At 37.5% G+C, this 18,283-nt stretch overlaps 1 protein-coding gene across 4 annotated transcripts in view; it reads left to right on the top strand.

The window, feature by feature from the left end:
- Positions 1-8,110: 8,110 nt before the first annotated feature.
- LOC122396804 overlaps positions 8,111-18,283 on the top strand; it is a 346,801-nt gene continuing 336,628 nt past the window's right edge. For 3 of the 4 annotated variants that reach the window (XM_043395502.1, XM_043395501.1, XM_043395499.1), the window contains exon 1: positions 8,111-8,821. The gene's annotated coding sequence lies outside the window, so the exon portion shown is untranslated. Of the gene's footprint in view, positions 8,822-13,651; positions 13,785-18,283 lie in introns of those variants that run through there. The other variant, XM_043395500.1, reaches the window with a different exon arrangement.

The following is an 18,283-nucleotide window of genomic DNA, read 5'->3' as shown; positions in this document are numbered from 1 at the left end:
AATCCTCAATCAACAAATTAGTATTCTTGATTTTCATCTTATTTTGGCCTCTAGAATCTCCCATTAAAATTTTTCTCAGGGGTGGCCGAACATCCTGTATATTTGTTTCATAGAAAATTTACTCTTTTGTACTAAAAGTATCGAAGAAGCTGAGAAAAAAGAGAAACACTGAATGTTTACAGTGCAAAGTAATATATTCTTGCACTCCAATATAGTATGTCTACAAATAAATCGTGAAATAGATCCATTAAAAAAGTTTAACATCGATAGCGTGAGAAATAATTTATATATTTCTCATACTGTTCAATAAATGGACTACTTAACATCGATTGTCCTAAAGTATACTGTTCCTTTCCGTTGCATTGAACATTTCAGTTCATTTTCTTATACTCAATTTCCAAAATGCAATCTTCTCTTAAGGGAATATGCTTATCCAAGCAGGTAGAATATCTTTATTCAAGCAAAGAAAAGGTGGTCTTTGTAGAATCTTTTAGAAGAAAACTATAACCACGAAGAACTTGAAATTTTAATAAAAACTAGAATAATTGCAATTCGCTTTTTCACATTAAACTCACGAGTAACACAGCAGCTTCCAGCATGAAGGATTTTCAGCTTGCTCGTGTAAAATAGCGCCCATTCTCGATAACGACTCTCAGGAGTAAAATTCTCAAGTGGACGCTAAGCATTAGACAACGGGCATCAATATACTTCTATTTCGACTTACGGTGGACGTAATGCGATCCTAATTGTGAAGATGTTAGAAAGTGACGTTTAATATTGTGCAGTGATAAGCAGAATACTAATTAACGACATTCATTGTTCTCGAGAGACGAGAAAAAATACATATCCTACTGATAATATCATATGCAAGTGATATTTTACTTGTTTCATTCTCTAGCAATTAAATTTAAATTTTTCTCGATAATATTTTCCTTTTAAAATAAGTACATGAAATAAACCTTTATTTCGAGATACGTCAACTTAACGTCACATTACCATTAGCGATGGTAAAATGTGACGTCACTAGTTGATGGTTAACCTTAAATGCCGCACGCCATCGCCGTTTCCCCTTAACTTAACCGCCACACCATGACACCCTTGCTCCTCTTTCTCACCCTGTGGTGATCTGCCCTGCCTTTCTGCTTTCCCTACACACCCTGCACTACCATGCTTCTTTCCTTCTTCTAAAATACCCCTTTAATCCTTTCCCCTTTCCGAAACCTGTACTTCTTTCCCTCCCAAACCCCGCCACTTTATTCGGCCCTTTTCCGCTCTTACCTTCTTTTCTTTCCTTCCTGAATGCTTTTTCCGCCACCGCGCTCCTCTTTTTGTTTCCCTCAATTTTTTCTTTCCCCGTTCTATTCTATTCACACTCTGCTCACATATTTCCTATTCCATCTACCTTTCTCCTCTTTCCTTCTTCGACTCTCGATAAATGTCTCCCTTCTCCTTCCCTATCCCTTCGATCTTGCCGCTCTACTTCCCGCCTAACCGCGCTTTCTACACTCGACTGCTTCACACCATCCCCTCCACTATTTCCTCCAAACTCTCTATTCACCCCCCCACCGATTTTTTCTCACCCCTCCACTTATATGCTCGCGCACTTCCACGAAATCTACTTTCCTATGCAAACACCCCCTAATTCCGATTCTCGATCTTTTTTTCTGAGCTCCTTTCGCCACTTCGTCCTGCATCCCTTATTTATCCTCTGACCCCCTCTTCACTCTACGTCCACCATTCACCGAGAATACGTGTATCAAATTTTCATCGATTTTTCCAACACGACCAGCGCGTATTAAATTTTCCAAATCGTCGAGGTAGAACGCCTCGAGCATCCCGCGAACGTTTTCATTCCCTTAATCGCGATCGTCACCAACACGCGCGCGACAATGGGGCGCTGATTCGCGCGTGGGTGAAGATCGAGATAGAAAAAGCATCAAGACACGCGTCCGACGGTAGTATCCATAGAGACGGTATCCGTTCGCGCAGCAACAATAATAATTATCGCCGAGAACTTTCCTATTCAGGTTGTCGCCGCGCCTTTATACGCCGTCGGACGTTTAGCACCGTTTGACGCGCGTGTGTGCGGGGGCGTGTGCGCGGCGTCGTGGTAGGTGTGCACAAGCCCCGGCGAATGTCTGAGGGTGGCTGGCGTGAGAGAGAAATTCCCAGGAGGAGCATAAAGCCGTGGACAGCCGCACCGACGCCACCCTCTTTCCGGTGGCATCCTGACGCGGAGCTTGCGCTACCGCGTTTACGTGCTCCGTCACAGCGCTCGGTTACAGTGACGACGCGGCACGACGACATGCAACGACGCCTAGGAAGCCAAGGCGAGAGGTGTCATACGAGCAACTGTTGCATCCGACGCTGACAGAGGCGCGACATCCTTTTTACTTGTGCCGTCGCAACGCGCGAAGAAAAATTGCTACGCCACGGTCCACCGGGGGGGAAATTTTTCTGGTTAAACCATACTAATACACCAACGCGATGACGCGTTGCGCAGTGGCCCATTTTGACGAAAATCTGGCCCGAAATGCAATTTTTTAAGTACAAATCGGCTCCTTGCCTGTGCATTTATTGTATACGCATCGGAGCATCAAATGTTTATTTTGAAAGTAGTGTAATTCATGCTCGATTCACTCGAGTTACTCATCGATACGTAAAGTATTAATTCATGGATCCTCGGTGGCAAATGTATACAAAAATAGTATTATACCCATAGGGTGTTTTACAGAAGAGGTATTAAAATCGTGTCATAGGATATGTAAACTATTTAGAAGGTTATGGGGTAAAGATTTCTAGGCAGAAAACCAATGAAGACATTTTTAATAGATTATTGCTACATTCAGATCCACTTTCGGACACGATTCCAAAAAAAATAAATAAATTATTGTAGTAGGAATTTCATTCGTATAAAATGAATTTTGTTCAAAAGTACCCAATGATACATATCTCATAACGATATAATAAATAGTCGTGTATTGAATATTTGCTTGGGACCGAAACAGGTTAAAGTTAAAGGAAGGTGGGTCTTCCAGGAAATTTGGGGTGTCTGTTTTTGGGAAGTACGAGTAGGATAGAGATGCGTAACATCGATACCTGACAGTACATTATAACTACATATGCTACCAGGACAAGGTGAAGCTAGTTCTAAGAACTGGTAGCAGTCTGGGGATTGCCCGAGGCGTCTTAGAAATAGTTGAATTAAATGTAAGTTTCATCCGCTGTTTGCCAAGGCTACTTAATGTTTATTTACACTTCGAGTCGTGTTCGACGTCACAGATTGGTCGTGCTTAGTTTTGCACCGGGCGTATAACTATACAGTGGAACCTCGATTAACCGAGGTCTTGATTATCCGGGTTTTGGTTATTCACGCGTCGAGGTCGTACGTGTGTTCAACAGTGGTGTCGTCACAAATTGCTACGATAGACACGAATCTCACGTTTCGGGTTCAGTTGACCTGCAGTGTACAACGTTTATCGTGAGCAGATGGATCGTAAAAAGAAATCAGCCGTCTTTTTCGAAAGGAACATTCTAACGCTGCGATGAATAGAATAGTTGATCGGTTATTAGTCGGTTATTGGGGGGGAAATAGAATTAATTTCGAGTCGAAAGACGTTTAAAAAAACTGCTAACGAGTACGCTAAAGGGGCACACTTTGTGTGATTTGAAAGTCTTATGATTTTGCAACGAAATGAACAGTAATGATTTTACTGCAAGGAAAGAGTAGCTCGATAGTTTTGAACATAAATGTGGAGTTCATCAATTATCCATGGCAAGGAGAAATATCGTCCGGCATCACGACGATTCAAGTAAATATTTCAACGTTGTATCGAAGACAAATGTTTAATCCCAGAACAGCTGCGCAATGCGAACGAAGCGGGTCAGTGTTACAAAATTATTACCATCGAAAATGTTGGTGTTAAAATTTGAGAAAAAATATTCAGAAACAAAGAACACGTAACTATCTCGTCGAAAGTTAAATAATGAAAATAGCTTGTTCGAAACTAATAATTAGTCGTTGCACAATTTAACGTAATAGTATTATGCCATTAGGTGAGCGAGTATACTATAATGTTCGAATGATACAGTGTAATGTATTGATCAGCCGATGCTGTATGAAGACGCAAAAACACGTCCGATTGTATAGTAATCTATATATTCTATCTACGTCTCTATAATATTCTGTGATATACACAATGTAGAGCAAAGTACATAACGCGACTTGCAAATCGTTTCGTATCACGATAAATTTCACTCGCTCCAGAATACAGTGGAATGTTAATGCGATTCGAAAATAATATGTGGCATTACCATGCCGTCATAAATATTTAATAACGACTGTTGATATTCATTAACGGCGAATGCACCTCTGCTGGCACAAAAATTATAAATGTAAATAAAGGTGCGTTTGTTATTCGTTAATTTATTATTTCACAGATTGGGATACGAAACCGATAAATAAATCCTGGCCAACGACGACGTGTCTTTATTTTAAACGGGAAATAATTAGACCACTGTTCTTTTCTTGAGTTAAAACATTCAATTCGTTCGATCAGTAACCTTTTATCGCGCTATTGGAACATCAAGGTTAGATTTTACCATTATAAATCTCGATCGTTTTTTATCAATGAATTTTGTCATGCAACACATCCTTAATACTGGAATAGCGTTTTTCAACGTGAGCAATTTGAAAAGAAGGAAAAATAGAAAATAAATACATTTATACATTTGATTAAAAGTCACAAAAAATTAGACGAATATTTTTTTAAAGGATTTCGAAAACAACCATGTGGATTGGTTTGGTAGATCTAGTATTAAACTAAAATGATTTCCGTTCTTTTATTTAAGATTTATTAAATTTTGCTTTTACATTGCAATTTCACCTTACGGTCTTACGGCTATCGATGTTCGAATATCGCGAACAAAATTAAAAACATGGATGTGTTGGTCCTTTATTTTACTTTGTTATGGCTCGCGTTCATCAATTTTATGCGTCATCGTTCGCCTTTTGACGAAGCAACGAAAACGTTTGAGGTACAGCAAGCCTCACTTGTCACGATGACGGTCTCCATAAAGGGGCTCTGGACGCGAATGTTTTCAGTACTTCTATAACCTCTGTACACAAATGTAGAAAATGAACAACTGTTGCACCCGTGCTTTGTTCATTTTTCCATACGCTCCGCTGAAAACTGAACACCCCTTTTCTCCTCTTTGCCTTTCATCTCTGTACCGCAGGGGGTTGCGGCCAAGGACGGGTGGAACGTCGCGACGTCAGCGTTCTCGAACACGCGCGCCGTTTGACACTGACATTATCGACGTAACTATTGTTTCCCATTCGATTCCTCGTCATTCAAATGCGAAAGAATTTGTAGAAAAAAAGAATTGAAAGACTACTGCGGCGTTGAAACGACACTCGACTCATCCCCTTCGACGATTTTGATGATCGTTTCATAGATACGTGGTTGCTACCATGGTTATTTTCATGGTATTTTTATATAATAAAACCAATCAGCAATAGTCTATAGTTCAAAATTAAATTCCACCCTTATTGATCGTTAGAAGTAAAAATGTTACGTAAATCGATTAATGTATAATAATATTGGAATGATACAAGATGTAGGAACAGTTTCGTTTATCGATCGATTACACGTTTCGTATTAGATAAATGAATTGGGAGAACGTACAAATTTTTAGGGGAACGTACAACGTGTTTTATGTTTTCTATTATTACAATATTTGAAGAGGTTCTCTCCCTTTGGAAAACTTTTCGACGCAATTGTCAGTATACATATAAGCAAACTGAAAACGAAGGAAAATTCTCGCTGTTCTTGTAGATTCTGGAAGATTCAGAACTGTTGTATTCATCCTCTGCTCACTTTTGTACCAGTTTCGTGTCAGTGCGTTCGCATTTTCTTCATGTCGTGATTTCTCCTTTTGAAAAAGGATATGCACTTTCGCAACTTCCGTTGTGCAGCATTTTTATCTGCCAGCAGTTTGTACAGAATCGTTTTCACGAATTCCTAGCATTTAGTGGTTTTTTGTTAAAACAGCATTGTTTTAGTCAACGTAACTTGTAATGCTACAATGAATTTATTTTCATTCGTTTCTCCTCTGACTTTTAATCTCAAATAAATTTTCTGTATTCTTACTAGATGTTCTCTTTAATATATACTTAAATTTATATTTACTGTTTAGTTTTTTTGCGATAGAAATTGAAAAATTAGTGCATCTGTTTTAATACAGTTAAACTTCTATAACTCGAAATACATTTCATTTCTTTTTAACTCCAATTTTTCGAGGTCTGACTTAAAAATTTTAATATTATGTTGAATTATTGCGTGTAGAAAATATTGTTTTATGTTGTTTGATCCATTAGCAGAAAAGTTCGCGCGGCATTGGTGAAAATGAAACGGATGACATCTGTGATCAACAAGTTAGTCGTGGCAGGACTTGTAAGCAGTTCAAGTATTTTTCTCGTGGGAAATATGGCTGGGACTACTTGTTGAACTTTTCTGTATTCAAATATTCCAACACTTCGGTGGTTCAAATGTTTGATAAACGTAGAGCTAAAAGTTGCCAAATTAAAGTTAATTCATAAACTTTCGATCATACGCGAGTAAATTGGTTATTATGTACATCTCCCAGCAATTTAATTCAATTTTTCAAAAACGTACAACAGCAGGCAGAATTATATATCAAAAACGTGGAATTGATCTGATCAAAACAATTGGTGTTAACTGGCTCTCAGAGTACATACGAGTATTGATAGAAAATTTTATTTACGGTCAAGGCATGATCAGGAAATCGTGAAATGCATTTTCTTGTAATAAATTTTTCCGAAATTTGTATTATTTTAGTTTTATATTATTTTGAATTTTAATTTGTAGCTCGATTAAACATTCGTGTCATTGTGTGTCTACGATTTACATAAATGTTACGTTTTAGTAAAAAGTCAGAGGGATTCGAGTTACATTCGAAATCATTACTCTCTGTCTACGGCGCAATTTTAAAGTGGTATTCGTCGACGTCCGACGAAGTTGAACATACAAACAAAACTTTTCTTAACGTCTTGACGCTGTATGCTTACCACGCTATGAGATGCACAACTGTTGCGTTCGTTTTCGTTCATTTTTCCAGGCCTCTTTTGCGTCTTTCCTTCTTGTCGCATCTTTCATCCTCATCGAGTACCCCATAAACCACACCGCGCGGTATAGCATGTACACAAAGGCTGTATCAACACTAATAAAGTTGTTACAGTCGTGTAACATTCAATTCTGTTGCTATAGATTTTTACAAAGTATTAAATTGTCAAGAAAATAATTTTATTTTATTCTAGTCTTCATGATATTCTGATAGTCGCGTTATGAGAGAGGGTATTTTCAAACAACAAGATCCAATCATTTAATTTTGAAATTTCAAGTCTAACAGAGGCTTCACAGGTTTGTATAATATCTAAATTTCTAAAAGTAAAAATAGTCGAACCTTTTCAATATCGAAGATGTACGTTTCTGAAGAAATCTTGTTAATATTAGCAATAATCTTACGTTGACATCGAGTGTTTGAAAATTGATTGGAAGGAGATACAAAAAGGATAGTAGATTGATTAGAAATTATTTATTCGAAGAGTATCTTTTTTCCAAATAAATAGGCTTTTATAGTTTTGTAAACGACTCATTGTCAGTCGTTGGAGTTGTTGATTGCGTAACACAATTGTGAGAAATTGTTCTGTTTGATTTAAAGACATCAGCGTCCAGTCGGCGCACCCAGCGCCAGGGGATTCACAACTGTTGCATTCGTCTTTGTCCATTTTTCCAAGGTTCCTTTCGCGTTCTTTCCTCCCTGTCGCATTTTTCACCCTCGTCGAAGACACCATAAAAGAAGGCACGCGTCGAGCCGAACGTCAACGTCTCGACTCCGTGGATCGCGACGGACAGGGGAGTGCGCGTCGAAGAATCGCAAGAAAAGGCGAGGGGCGGAAAGCCACGCAAACGAAACGGCACGGACGAGCGTGAGCGCCCTCGACGAGCGGCGTCGGGACGCTCAACGTCGCGGCGCGCTGTGAAAACCGAGGGACGACGGCGTTCGAGTCAGTCTGCGTCCGCCAGTCGTCGCGACGTCCTCGTATCGCAGTGACTTGCGCCGATTTCTCGTTGATACGCGATCGTACGAGACGTCAACGGTCGAGTATTTGCAGGATATCCTCGATAAATCGCGACATCCTCGAAGGATAAGCGTCGAACGATCGATTTCACGGTCCGAAGACTCGAAGACGTTCGACGATCTCGGAGTCTTCTGCTCAGGGGCGGTCGATCGTCATTTTGAAACGTTGGGGAACGGATTTCCCGAATAGCCGAATCGCTGCGTGCACCCACGCTCGATCTCCCTCAGATAAAGTGCCACGAGGGCACTGACTGAATTATCCCCGGCGTGATTATTGGACGCAGCAGACCGGAGTACTTTCGCGGGGGGTACGCGGCTCCGTTTCCTATCGAGAAAGTCCAACGCTATCGGGGATTCCCCGCCATCCCCCGGTTTGCTTTGTGCCGCGTTTTGCTCTTTCCCTCTGTTTCGCCCTTTTTTTCACACCTGTGTGTGCCAACCGCTGACTTGGCACCGCGCTCGCGAGCGAGCGGCACCGACCAGGAAAAGAAGAGAACCGAAGGGGAAAACAGAAAACTCGAGCGTGCTCGCGGACCTCTTCCCGATTTCCCTTCCTCTTTCGCCCTCTTGAATCTCGAACGAGTTCTGTGCGCGCCGCTGGATGGATCACCGGCTTTGATACTCGACTCGATATTTGTCCAGCAGCTACCATTGTTCGGTGAGTATTCTCAAAACTAGACGCGCGATGACCGTGGCGATGTCGCAATTTCACGAAATTAACATTAACATTTTTCACGTGCACGCGCGTCCTCTGTTGCGCAAGTTCTCAAAATTTATTTATTTATTCCAATTTTAAATCGATACTTAAATAGTCGAGAAATAATTTCGTTTCGTAATGATAACGTAAAGTTCAAATCTTTTAATGGACTTTTCAGAGAATTTTGGCCACCCGCGGAATTAACTGGCCAAATTACTTTTATCTTTGTTCACCGCGGTTCTGGCGTCCAAGCGTAACTTTAGCGTTTGTTCTTTTCGCCTTTTAATTATCCGCGCCCGTAATGGAAAATATTAAGACGTTCGCGATCGTCCTCGAATCGAAACGCTCGATACTCTTAAATACGTCGATTCCATTTATCATTTAGGCGCGTAACAGCTCACGGTTCCCGGGATATCGGTCCCGGGACGATGCACAATTAAAATAATAGACTCTTGGTACGGCAGTCCCGTTGAAATCTTAAGAATTGCATTACCAGGTTCGGTAAAAATCTGGGGTAAAGCCAGCGTGTGACGGTTTTACGGGGACAAGCGTTCCCGGATTAATTTTCACACAACTTCGCGGCGTGTTGGTGGTTTCGAACAATTGTAATTAAATTCTTTCGACGCTAATGACCGCAAGCATTTGCGTCTCGTGCAAATGATATTTAAATTAGTACGCGGCCTGTATATTAATCGTGCAAAACAGAGCACATTTTCGTGGCGATTGTGCGACTTCCGGAACGTTGTTAACTGATCTCGCAACGGCAATAAATTTTTTCGTGCAATTTACATTCTCCCGACACACTTGAATATATTTAGCAAAGGGTTGCCGTTACTGATTCTTAACACGGTTTTCGCGCGACGGACGAAAGAGTTCGTAACAATTGCATAACGATTCGTTATTTCGTTTCCACGTAATACGAGCCAATTAAGTATCATGTTATTTCTTCTGTTTTTTTTTTATAACTACCTGGGTGTTTATCAACGTCGATGGATTAATATTTCAGACGAGGATGAAAGTGAAATTTATTTAATACTATCGAGGAACATTGTATTTCTTGAGAATAGTATTAACTGATGAATTTTACGACTATCGTTGAAAGTTTCTCTTAGGATTGGCTCCAATTCGTGTTTATTTCGGGATGCAGAATATTTGCAACAGTTGCAAATTATACAGACTCATCAGAAATTAGGCATCGCTTCACTAAAATTAGTGTTCACTTTCTATATGTTTCTTTTATTCGAGAATATTGAATAGGAAATGTTTCGTGAAAATGTAGCCCTTTTAAAGTTAGATATGTTTTATAAATAGGACACTGGCACCTAGAGGTATCTAATAATATCGAGACACTCATATAGCATGTAAACCAACAAACTGCAGTAGGTACTGAAAATCTGTGAATATTCCGTAAATCGTTGCTCAATATAATATTTTTTACGAATAGATTGAGATTGTTCCAACAAAATTACTGTACACTTTATTCAGGTATTCATATTTTAAAAATCACGTAATATTCAAATAAATTTTAATTCTAGTAAAAAAAATGTTTTTCTAAACAAGACGTTGGTACTTAACGATGGTAAAGTGTCTTGTTTTTGAAATAACAATATATTTTGATATAGAAAATTTAGGGCTAGAATATTTTCGTAAATGTGAAATACACGTGAGAAACGGAGTAATTAATATAGAACTAAAAAACGATCGACGTGATAAAATTTAACAGCAGGCGTGAGGTGATTCACGATACAACCCCGGGACAACTCGAACGCGTTAACAATATGGAAATAGAGCCAAAATTTTGTGCTACGAATCGCGTACCGTGGAACGAATTCTCTGGACAAAGTCATTAATCAACGACGTCGATTCAGGGTTACGATTTAAAGTCAACGAGAATGAAATTAATTGTGGGGGATCAAAATAGACGTACGCTGGTCTCTTTATGGTAATGCGTGCAAGTCGCGACAACGAGAACGATTTTATGTTTCCCATTGTCGATGTCATTTGCATCGATGTACCTCGCGCACGCATTGCTCATGACGATTTGAAAATGATAATAACACTCTTCTGTTCCTGACGTTTGTCCTCTTCACGAATGCACCGTGTAATTTCTTATCATTTTTAAATAATACACAAGCATCTTTCGAAATATTGTTTTCTTTTCCTAAATAATTTTAATTAATAATTCTTAAAGTCGCTGTTAGGCATGCAAATGGTGTATGAACGTGATTTTTGCTATGTCAGATTTATCGCAGAAATTTCTTTCGTGTAGATAATGAGTATTGAAATGCGTGTAGACAGGCTCATTAAAAGGTAACTGAAGGATATTGATTGCCTTGTTTCTTAAACGTGTTAATTCAACGCCAGGAAGCTTGAAATTTATCGCTCCAATAAGGGGAAGTCGCACGAACAGAAAAATGAACGTTACTAGAACAGAAAAACACAAATTACTGCCGCAGGATTGATTCGCTAACGTATGTTGAGTGGACGGTTGTTAATTATTTTTACGGGTTCTATGTTTCTGCGTCCTTCGTTGGTTCGTTCTCAAACTTTGCTTGTATCTTAAATTTTCGTTTCATTTGTTTCCTAAGTTGGCCATTCTTCTGCCACGCTCGCAAAAAAAAATATTAATGTAAAAGGCACGAAGAACGAACGCGAAGTATTCCGACTTCAACAACTTGCCTTAAAAGTTACGGCGAAAAACTGCGAGCACTTTCCCGACGATTGTGACAGATACTTTTCACGGAAACCTTCTTTTCGATATCAATTTCATAATGTATTGAATTCTAGCAAGCTCTTTAATCGGCTCGAGCGAGACGCCATTGAAAACTTTCATATTAAATGAAACTTCGTTCGTGATTGGTATCGATCAATTTGAGACGTGATAATTGTAAGAAGTAATTGCTCCTTTCTTCGAAGTAGAATTTTATCAAGAAGTTTGCAAGGATTATTCATTATTCTTTGAAACTCCTTGCAATCCTCGATCGTGTAACTATTTAATTCTTAATTATTCTACGTAATTAAGTTTGAATTGACGTTATTTCTTTTGCACACAATACGATTGTTGGGTAGTTTGCCTTAATGCTTTTATAGAAATAAACATGTTAGAAATACCGTAGAAGTGAGAAGATATAATTCGTAATATAATTATAGTGCAGTGTAATTTCATCGTGAGTCGACGATTGAATTAGTTAAAATTTTCTGCAGAAAGTAAAGTGTAAATCAATCCTGGTATTGGTTTCGTTGAGATTTTTAAACTCTCTCAGCAAAACGAGTGTGGACTGTCAATAGACAGAAGGTGAAAAACTTAGTAAACGATCTCTACCTTGTAAGTTCACAACGAGGAGTTTTCACCTTCAATCGTAACTTACAAGTTATGGAGGAACGCAAAGTAGTTTTGCAGCCAGTTCGGGATTACAGAGCCCGCCCAAGCTTTCAGGAAACTATCGTGTCTTTAGTTTTTCATTCGTTGCATCCCCCTCTTTTATTTTTTACGAAAACGTTCGTGTCGATTCGGTAGACATAATTCCTCGACGAAAGTGCCGACTGAAGAAGTAATGAATCATGTATTATTGATGTTACTGAAAGCATCTTAAGTAGGAGTTTATAAATTTACAAGAGCCGCGTGAATAGTTAGATAAAAACAGTATTCCGTACGTTTGCCGGGAATTAAGCTTTTGAATATTGAACTGCGTTCTGTACGGGTAACCAGAAAGAAAGAGTTTTAAACTTTCAGTACTTCGAAGATTAGGATTGGAGAATTTGAAGGGCGTTGAGCTACTTTGGTGAAGTGTTATCGTCGATATATGTTATAGTAATAAATTAACGAATAAACGAATAAATTTATTCGAGTTGATCTTATTGGTTATCCGTGGTTCGAATAAAATTTTGCCCATCTTTTCGGCGCTTTGGAAGTTGAATATTTTACGAGGGAACATCGTGAACAAATGTGCAGTTGATTTGCAATACAAAATCATATTTCCTTCGTGCAGAAATTCAGTTTGGAGAATGAATTCACCCCTTCCTTTGTCGTAGAATATCTACAAAACTGCATAGTGATAATAATCGAAAAAGTCAAACATGGATTTTTCAGTAATTTTTTCCTTGCTGTTTTATAGATATAAACGTGGATTTAATTTTGCTGTAAATTTCGTTTTCGATCTTTTTCTACGACAAGGCGTGATTTCATTCCCTTTAAACGAAATTCCGCATGAGCGAAGAATGGTTTTATGTTACGGGTAAACTACTCTACTTGCATACAATATTTCAAAATTTTCGGAATTTTTGTGTTAGCGATTTCCCTTTGTTAGAAATAGTTCTGTCCAAAGGAATGCAAGTTCAACGATTTATGGTTCGGGAATATGAATAAATGTGAGGTCTACTAAGCAACAAAATTAGAAACAATACACAACAAATTACAATATTTAACATCGTTTTCAAATATCATTTCACAATATATGTTCATATTTTAACAATGAAATTCGATGTCGTAGGTGGACCGAAGCAGTAAATTATTTTGTGAAATATATAATTAAATAATTCTACAAGGTATATAGGGGGAAGAAAATAGAATCTATAATTATTTGCTCCAAACGTATTATGTACACGTTGAATAAATCGACGAACTGTAAGAAATGTACGTGACCAGTAAACATTCGTGACTTTTTGTTTTGTTCGACAAGGTCTTCGCTTCGTGGAAGTTTGGAATTGTGGATAGCAACGGGCGGTTCTTGCGAACAGAGTAGCGAAGCTCATTACGACTCTGGCGCGCGCGGGGACCGGACGTCGAAGTACGTAGAGAGAAGTAATACACGCGACGCGAGTGTGAAAGTGCTATTAACCAGCTTGGAAAGGTGTGAAGGTGTCCACCTAGGAATCCCCTACTCTCTCAGTCGATTTTTGTTGCTTTGGACGGCCCAGCGAAATCGTAAGTTAATAAAAAGATCGTTTTGTTTACCTGTTCGACGCAAACAGCTCGAACTATTTTTCGACCGATTTATCCGCCGTATTCGAACAGTATATTTATGTTAATACTCTTCGCTGAACGAAGCACTTGGTTATTTTAAACTTCCACTGTCCGGATTATAACAGTCAATGCTGTTTGATGTTTTTGCGCGTAAATCATGTCCATTTAGGAGAGGATTTTATACTGATCAGTACATCATTAATGCGTGGCCACTTTGTTCATAATGACATGACTTACACGAGGATGACTCGAGTAGTATCAATAGCGATAACATGGTGAAATAATATTATTAACATTTATGTATGTATTTACATTATGAGGAATGATCAAGAGCATCCATGTCTTTATAATGCAACTGTAAAATTTTGTATTTATGCAATGATTTAATGGGAAGAAAATTAGGTGGAAAATATATTCTTGGGTTGAATAATTTGATACAGTGAGCCATGCGTTTCGCGGTATTTCTCCTTTTTTTTCGTGAAAATTTATTGTTTCGCGACTGGTTGTGTCCCTTTTCGTCTGCAGAACTTTCATTAAATCAGATTCATTTTACACAAACGATCAGTCATTTCAATCAAATCGCATGATTTGTGCATACGAACAAGTATTAGTAATTCGAAGTTGACACTGGCATCGAATAAAAGCAATCGATACAGTAAAATTTACACACGAAACGCGTTTATGCAGCAACGATAAGTGATCCGCGTTTTGACTTCGATTTCCAGAATTATTCTACGTTAACTATAAATAATTATTGTTACAATGGAACATAACTGCGTAGGAGCAGCGTGTCTGTGATTTAAACTGTTCGTAAAGGATTATTTATTGTTATGTTTTTTTTTTCAAAGGAAATTACACATTTAAAAATTAATACAAGGAAACAGACTAATACAAAATATAAAATGTTCTCATATTTTTAATATTTAAATTGTATTTTAATTGACGTTTGAGACTTCATAAGTTGTAGAATATTGCTTTTTTTAGTGAACGAAATGCACGAAGGTTTACTACCATAGTAACATTTTCATTTATTAATCGAAAAATGAATTTGCTTCCAACATCGATTTCAACGAGAACAAAGGTTTGTCGAGAAAAATTCTCCAATTAGTCAAACACGTTTGAAAAAGTAATTTTGCAAAAATTCTATTCGACATTATTTTTAAAGCAATAAGTAAATGAATTTAATAACTTGAGTCGCGTGGCGGAACTCGTGAAACTTTAAAGATCATAAATTAACTCTCGAAATTAGTCGATAACAATAGTCAAATTTTTACATTACTAACGTCTTACTATTGAATGAGTGCGTGTTACAACGAAACCAGCAGAATTTTTACGCCAGTCGCGATCACCGCGAAACGTAAACAAAATACACGAGTCTCTCTGACTCAGCGTCCGCTGGTAGATGGTTAATGATTTTCAGGAAAATATGTACTAGTTACGCGTTCTATGGATAAATTGGCGATTTACGAAAGATCAATTTCGGAGGGTTCACGTCCATTTACTAATTACATGCTATTGCTCGATAGTATATTGACATTATGACGTTCATTAGCCGTACGCGTTAGCTTTATCGGTTTTGTCATTAGCGCGACTTCTATTTTGTGTTACGAGCCCAAAGGGGCGAGTAAAATACTTTGATTTCTAACCGTTATATATAATAATGAATTATAAGCTGTTACGGTAGACACACCTTTGTGGAAGGTATTAATTACCAGATGCTTAATAACGACAAATGTTACATGAAATCTCACACAATTAGCAATCTCTAGTTTTGACGAAACACAGACGAAGCGTTGCAAGTTAATCACATTTTGTCTCCATATATCTTTAAAGGCCACGAATTAGGTATTTAATAAATTGGTATTGCCAAATCTGTTTCCTTGTTATCCTATTCGAGTTTTATTATTGATAATGAACAAAATTTAATTAACACATTTGAAGGCAAGATCGTCGTGGCTTGCTAATAGTCTTAATCCTATTATCTATTAATATCCAATAAACAATATTATTTCACCATTAGTGGCTGTAGTAAAGTATCTGCGCGTTTAACAAGATTCGTGAGTGTTCCTATAATAATTATATATTTGGTTCGAGATGAATTGACGATGGTTTTCTCCTAAACGTGGATAGTTGCAAAAGTGTTCGTGGTATTGTTCTCATTCGCAAGGCTTTTCGCTTTGTATCCGCGGCACGACTTCTCGATGGAACAGTTATACCTTGAAATCCAACGTGTACTATGGTTTACTTTGAAAAAAGCTTTCGTGAAAGCGTGTGCTTGGATAAACCTGAAAGCAACTCGGGACGCAGTCATCTTTCAGGACTAGCTCGGCAGCAAAATTGCCAAATGGTGTTTCTCGTTTCGACGCCCACGGCTGCAAAAAGCGATACGTTTGGATTGAAATGATCCATTGTATTGCTTTGTATGCGAATACTGCGCAAAGTGTAAATATCAGTTGTCCCTGCATAATTTCATTTGAGTGGGAATAATGACGTGTCACTGCCGTTATTTCATTTCGCGCATAGCGTTCGTGTAATATCGTAAAAAAGGAACGGGAACGTATTCAACGTTAAATATTTGTATAGTAAGTTACGCGTATCGCGCACAAATAACTTGAAAATTGTACGTGTTCATTTTGCAAACGCCCGCCTTTGCATAAAATGGTTGCTCGATATAAAATTTAATTACGAACGGGGACATTTTTAAGCAATCGTTTTTCTTTAAATTACAGATTTACTGTCGTTTTACATAGTACTTTCTAGATGGAAAAAAATTCTATAAATGTTAAATAAAAGTTAACATAACTGACGAGTTTATCAAGCAAAATTTGGTCGAAATTTCAATTTACATTTATCACTTTTTCATTTCATGTTTTAATCTCGAAACTAAATTGTGTGATTTTTCTATGCAAAGAAAATATTCAGAGAATCTTTTTTTATGATTTTTTATATTAGTAAATTATTTGATCGATGGCTGTTTCGTAAAAATCAGTTTCTATTTAAAAACTCGTTCAGTCCCAGTTTTAATTATCAAACTGGTGACTCATGGTCTACAAAATATTTATCATGTTATTTAATTTATTTTGACAATTGGTAAAAGATTGAATGTAAAACAGTATCTGTTAGAATTATGTTTCTGCACATATGTATTAAGATAAAAGACTTATGAAATGATCTAATACATAGGACAGGAAATTTAGTTTCCTCAAACTGACGAGAAACATAATCTATTTGGCAATATTCGATTTTCATGAAACCTGACACACAAATATGGTGCTGAAAAATGTTGCATCCATATTTTATTTTTATCGGCTGATATTTATACTCGAGGGGTGAAAAAGCGTACTACCCTGAAGGTTGTGGATGAACCACCTATTTATTCAAATCTTTCATCAAATAATGGAGTTGGGAAAAAATATTGATATATGGGTACAGTGTTTCCTAAAAATTGAAGATTACTAATTTCGCGATATTTCTTGCGAGCACTACAATTGACGACGGTAAGAAGAACTATTAATAGGCTCCTGGTTGGTAGATGCTGAAATTATGAAGTCTATGAATAGATTCCTAGTACGTGAAGTGTTAAGCACGTCTAAACATGAATGATACCTTAAATTTAGTTTGCTTTACGCTCTAAATTACTTTCACGTATAAACATTCGTCAGTTCTATTATTCAAATATAAATTATTCTGTAAAGAAAGTTAGTCGAATGTTTTTATGATTGCGATCATTCTGAGAAATTGCAACTTGGATACTTAGATTTTTATAATTCGGGTACATTTCAGAGTGATAATTTAATTTTTAAATTTCGTCTGTTTTAACGAACAGTTCTTCGTATTTTGCAGTATTAAACAGAAATTTAATTTACAGGTAGATATCAAAATTATAATTAGAGATTAAATTAGCATATATGTAGAACACGTCCATTAGAAATACTGCTGGTAAGGATAATAGTAAAAAGTCACTGCTTTTGTCCCGATTATAACTTTCAGCTTTCTTCATGCTCTTTACTTTATCGAGTATATTGTTTCAATAAATATGGGATTAATGTTTCCAGAATGTGAAACAGTCCCGGAAGAACAACAGACCGTGTTTGGTTTCTGCGGGAATATATAAGTTAGTCGTTGGAAGAGGTTATCTTATCCGCAGTGACATTTAATTCACGTTACGTATCGTTGTTTGGATTTATAAACAAAATTATTAAATACTAAAAACGTTACGTGAAAATTCAATGAACCATAGAAAAGTGTAAATTACAAAGAATTTTAGAATGGTCCCTGGGGAAAGTTCTATAAGAAATCGTAAATCGCTGTCAGAACTTAATTATGGCGTGTCACATGCTAAATTCGAGTAAAACGCAAAACGGACAGAGATACGGTCGGCGAGTGGGGATACGATAAACAAAGGGATAGAGAAACTTCCGGAAAAATATACATTCGATGGAAAGGAGGGTACAGGCAGG

The sequence above is a fragment of the Colletes gigas genome, unplaced genomic scaffold (genome assembly GCF_013123115.1).
Source record: "Colletes gigas isolate AHSC1104 unplaced genomic scaffold, ASM1312311v1 Colletes_gigas_Sc00008, whole genome shotgun sequence".
In the NCBI taxonomy this organism is placed as follows: Eukaryota; Metazoa; Arthropoda; class Insecta; order Hymenoptera; family Colletidae; genus Colletes; species Colletes gigas.
Note: the sequence above shows the minus strand (reverse complement) of the source record. Positions and strands in the feature narration are given on the sequence as shown.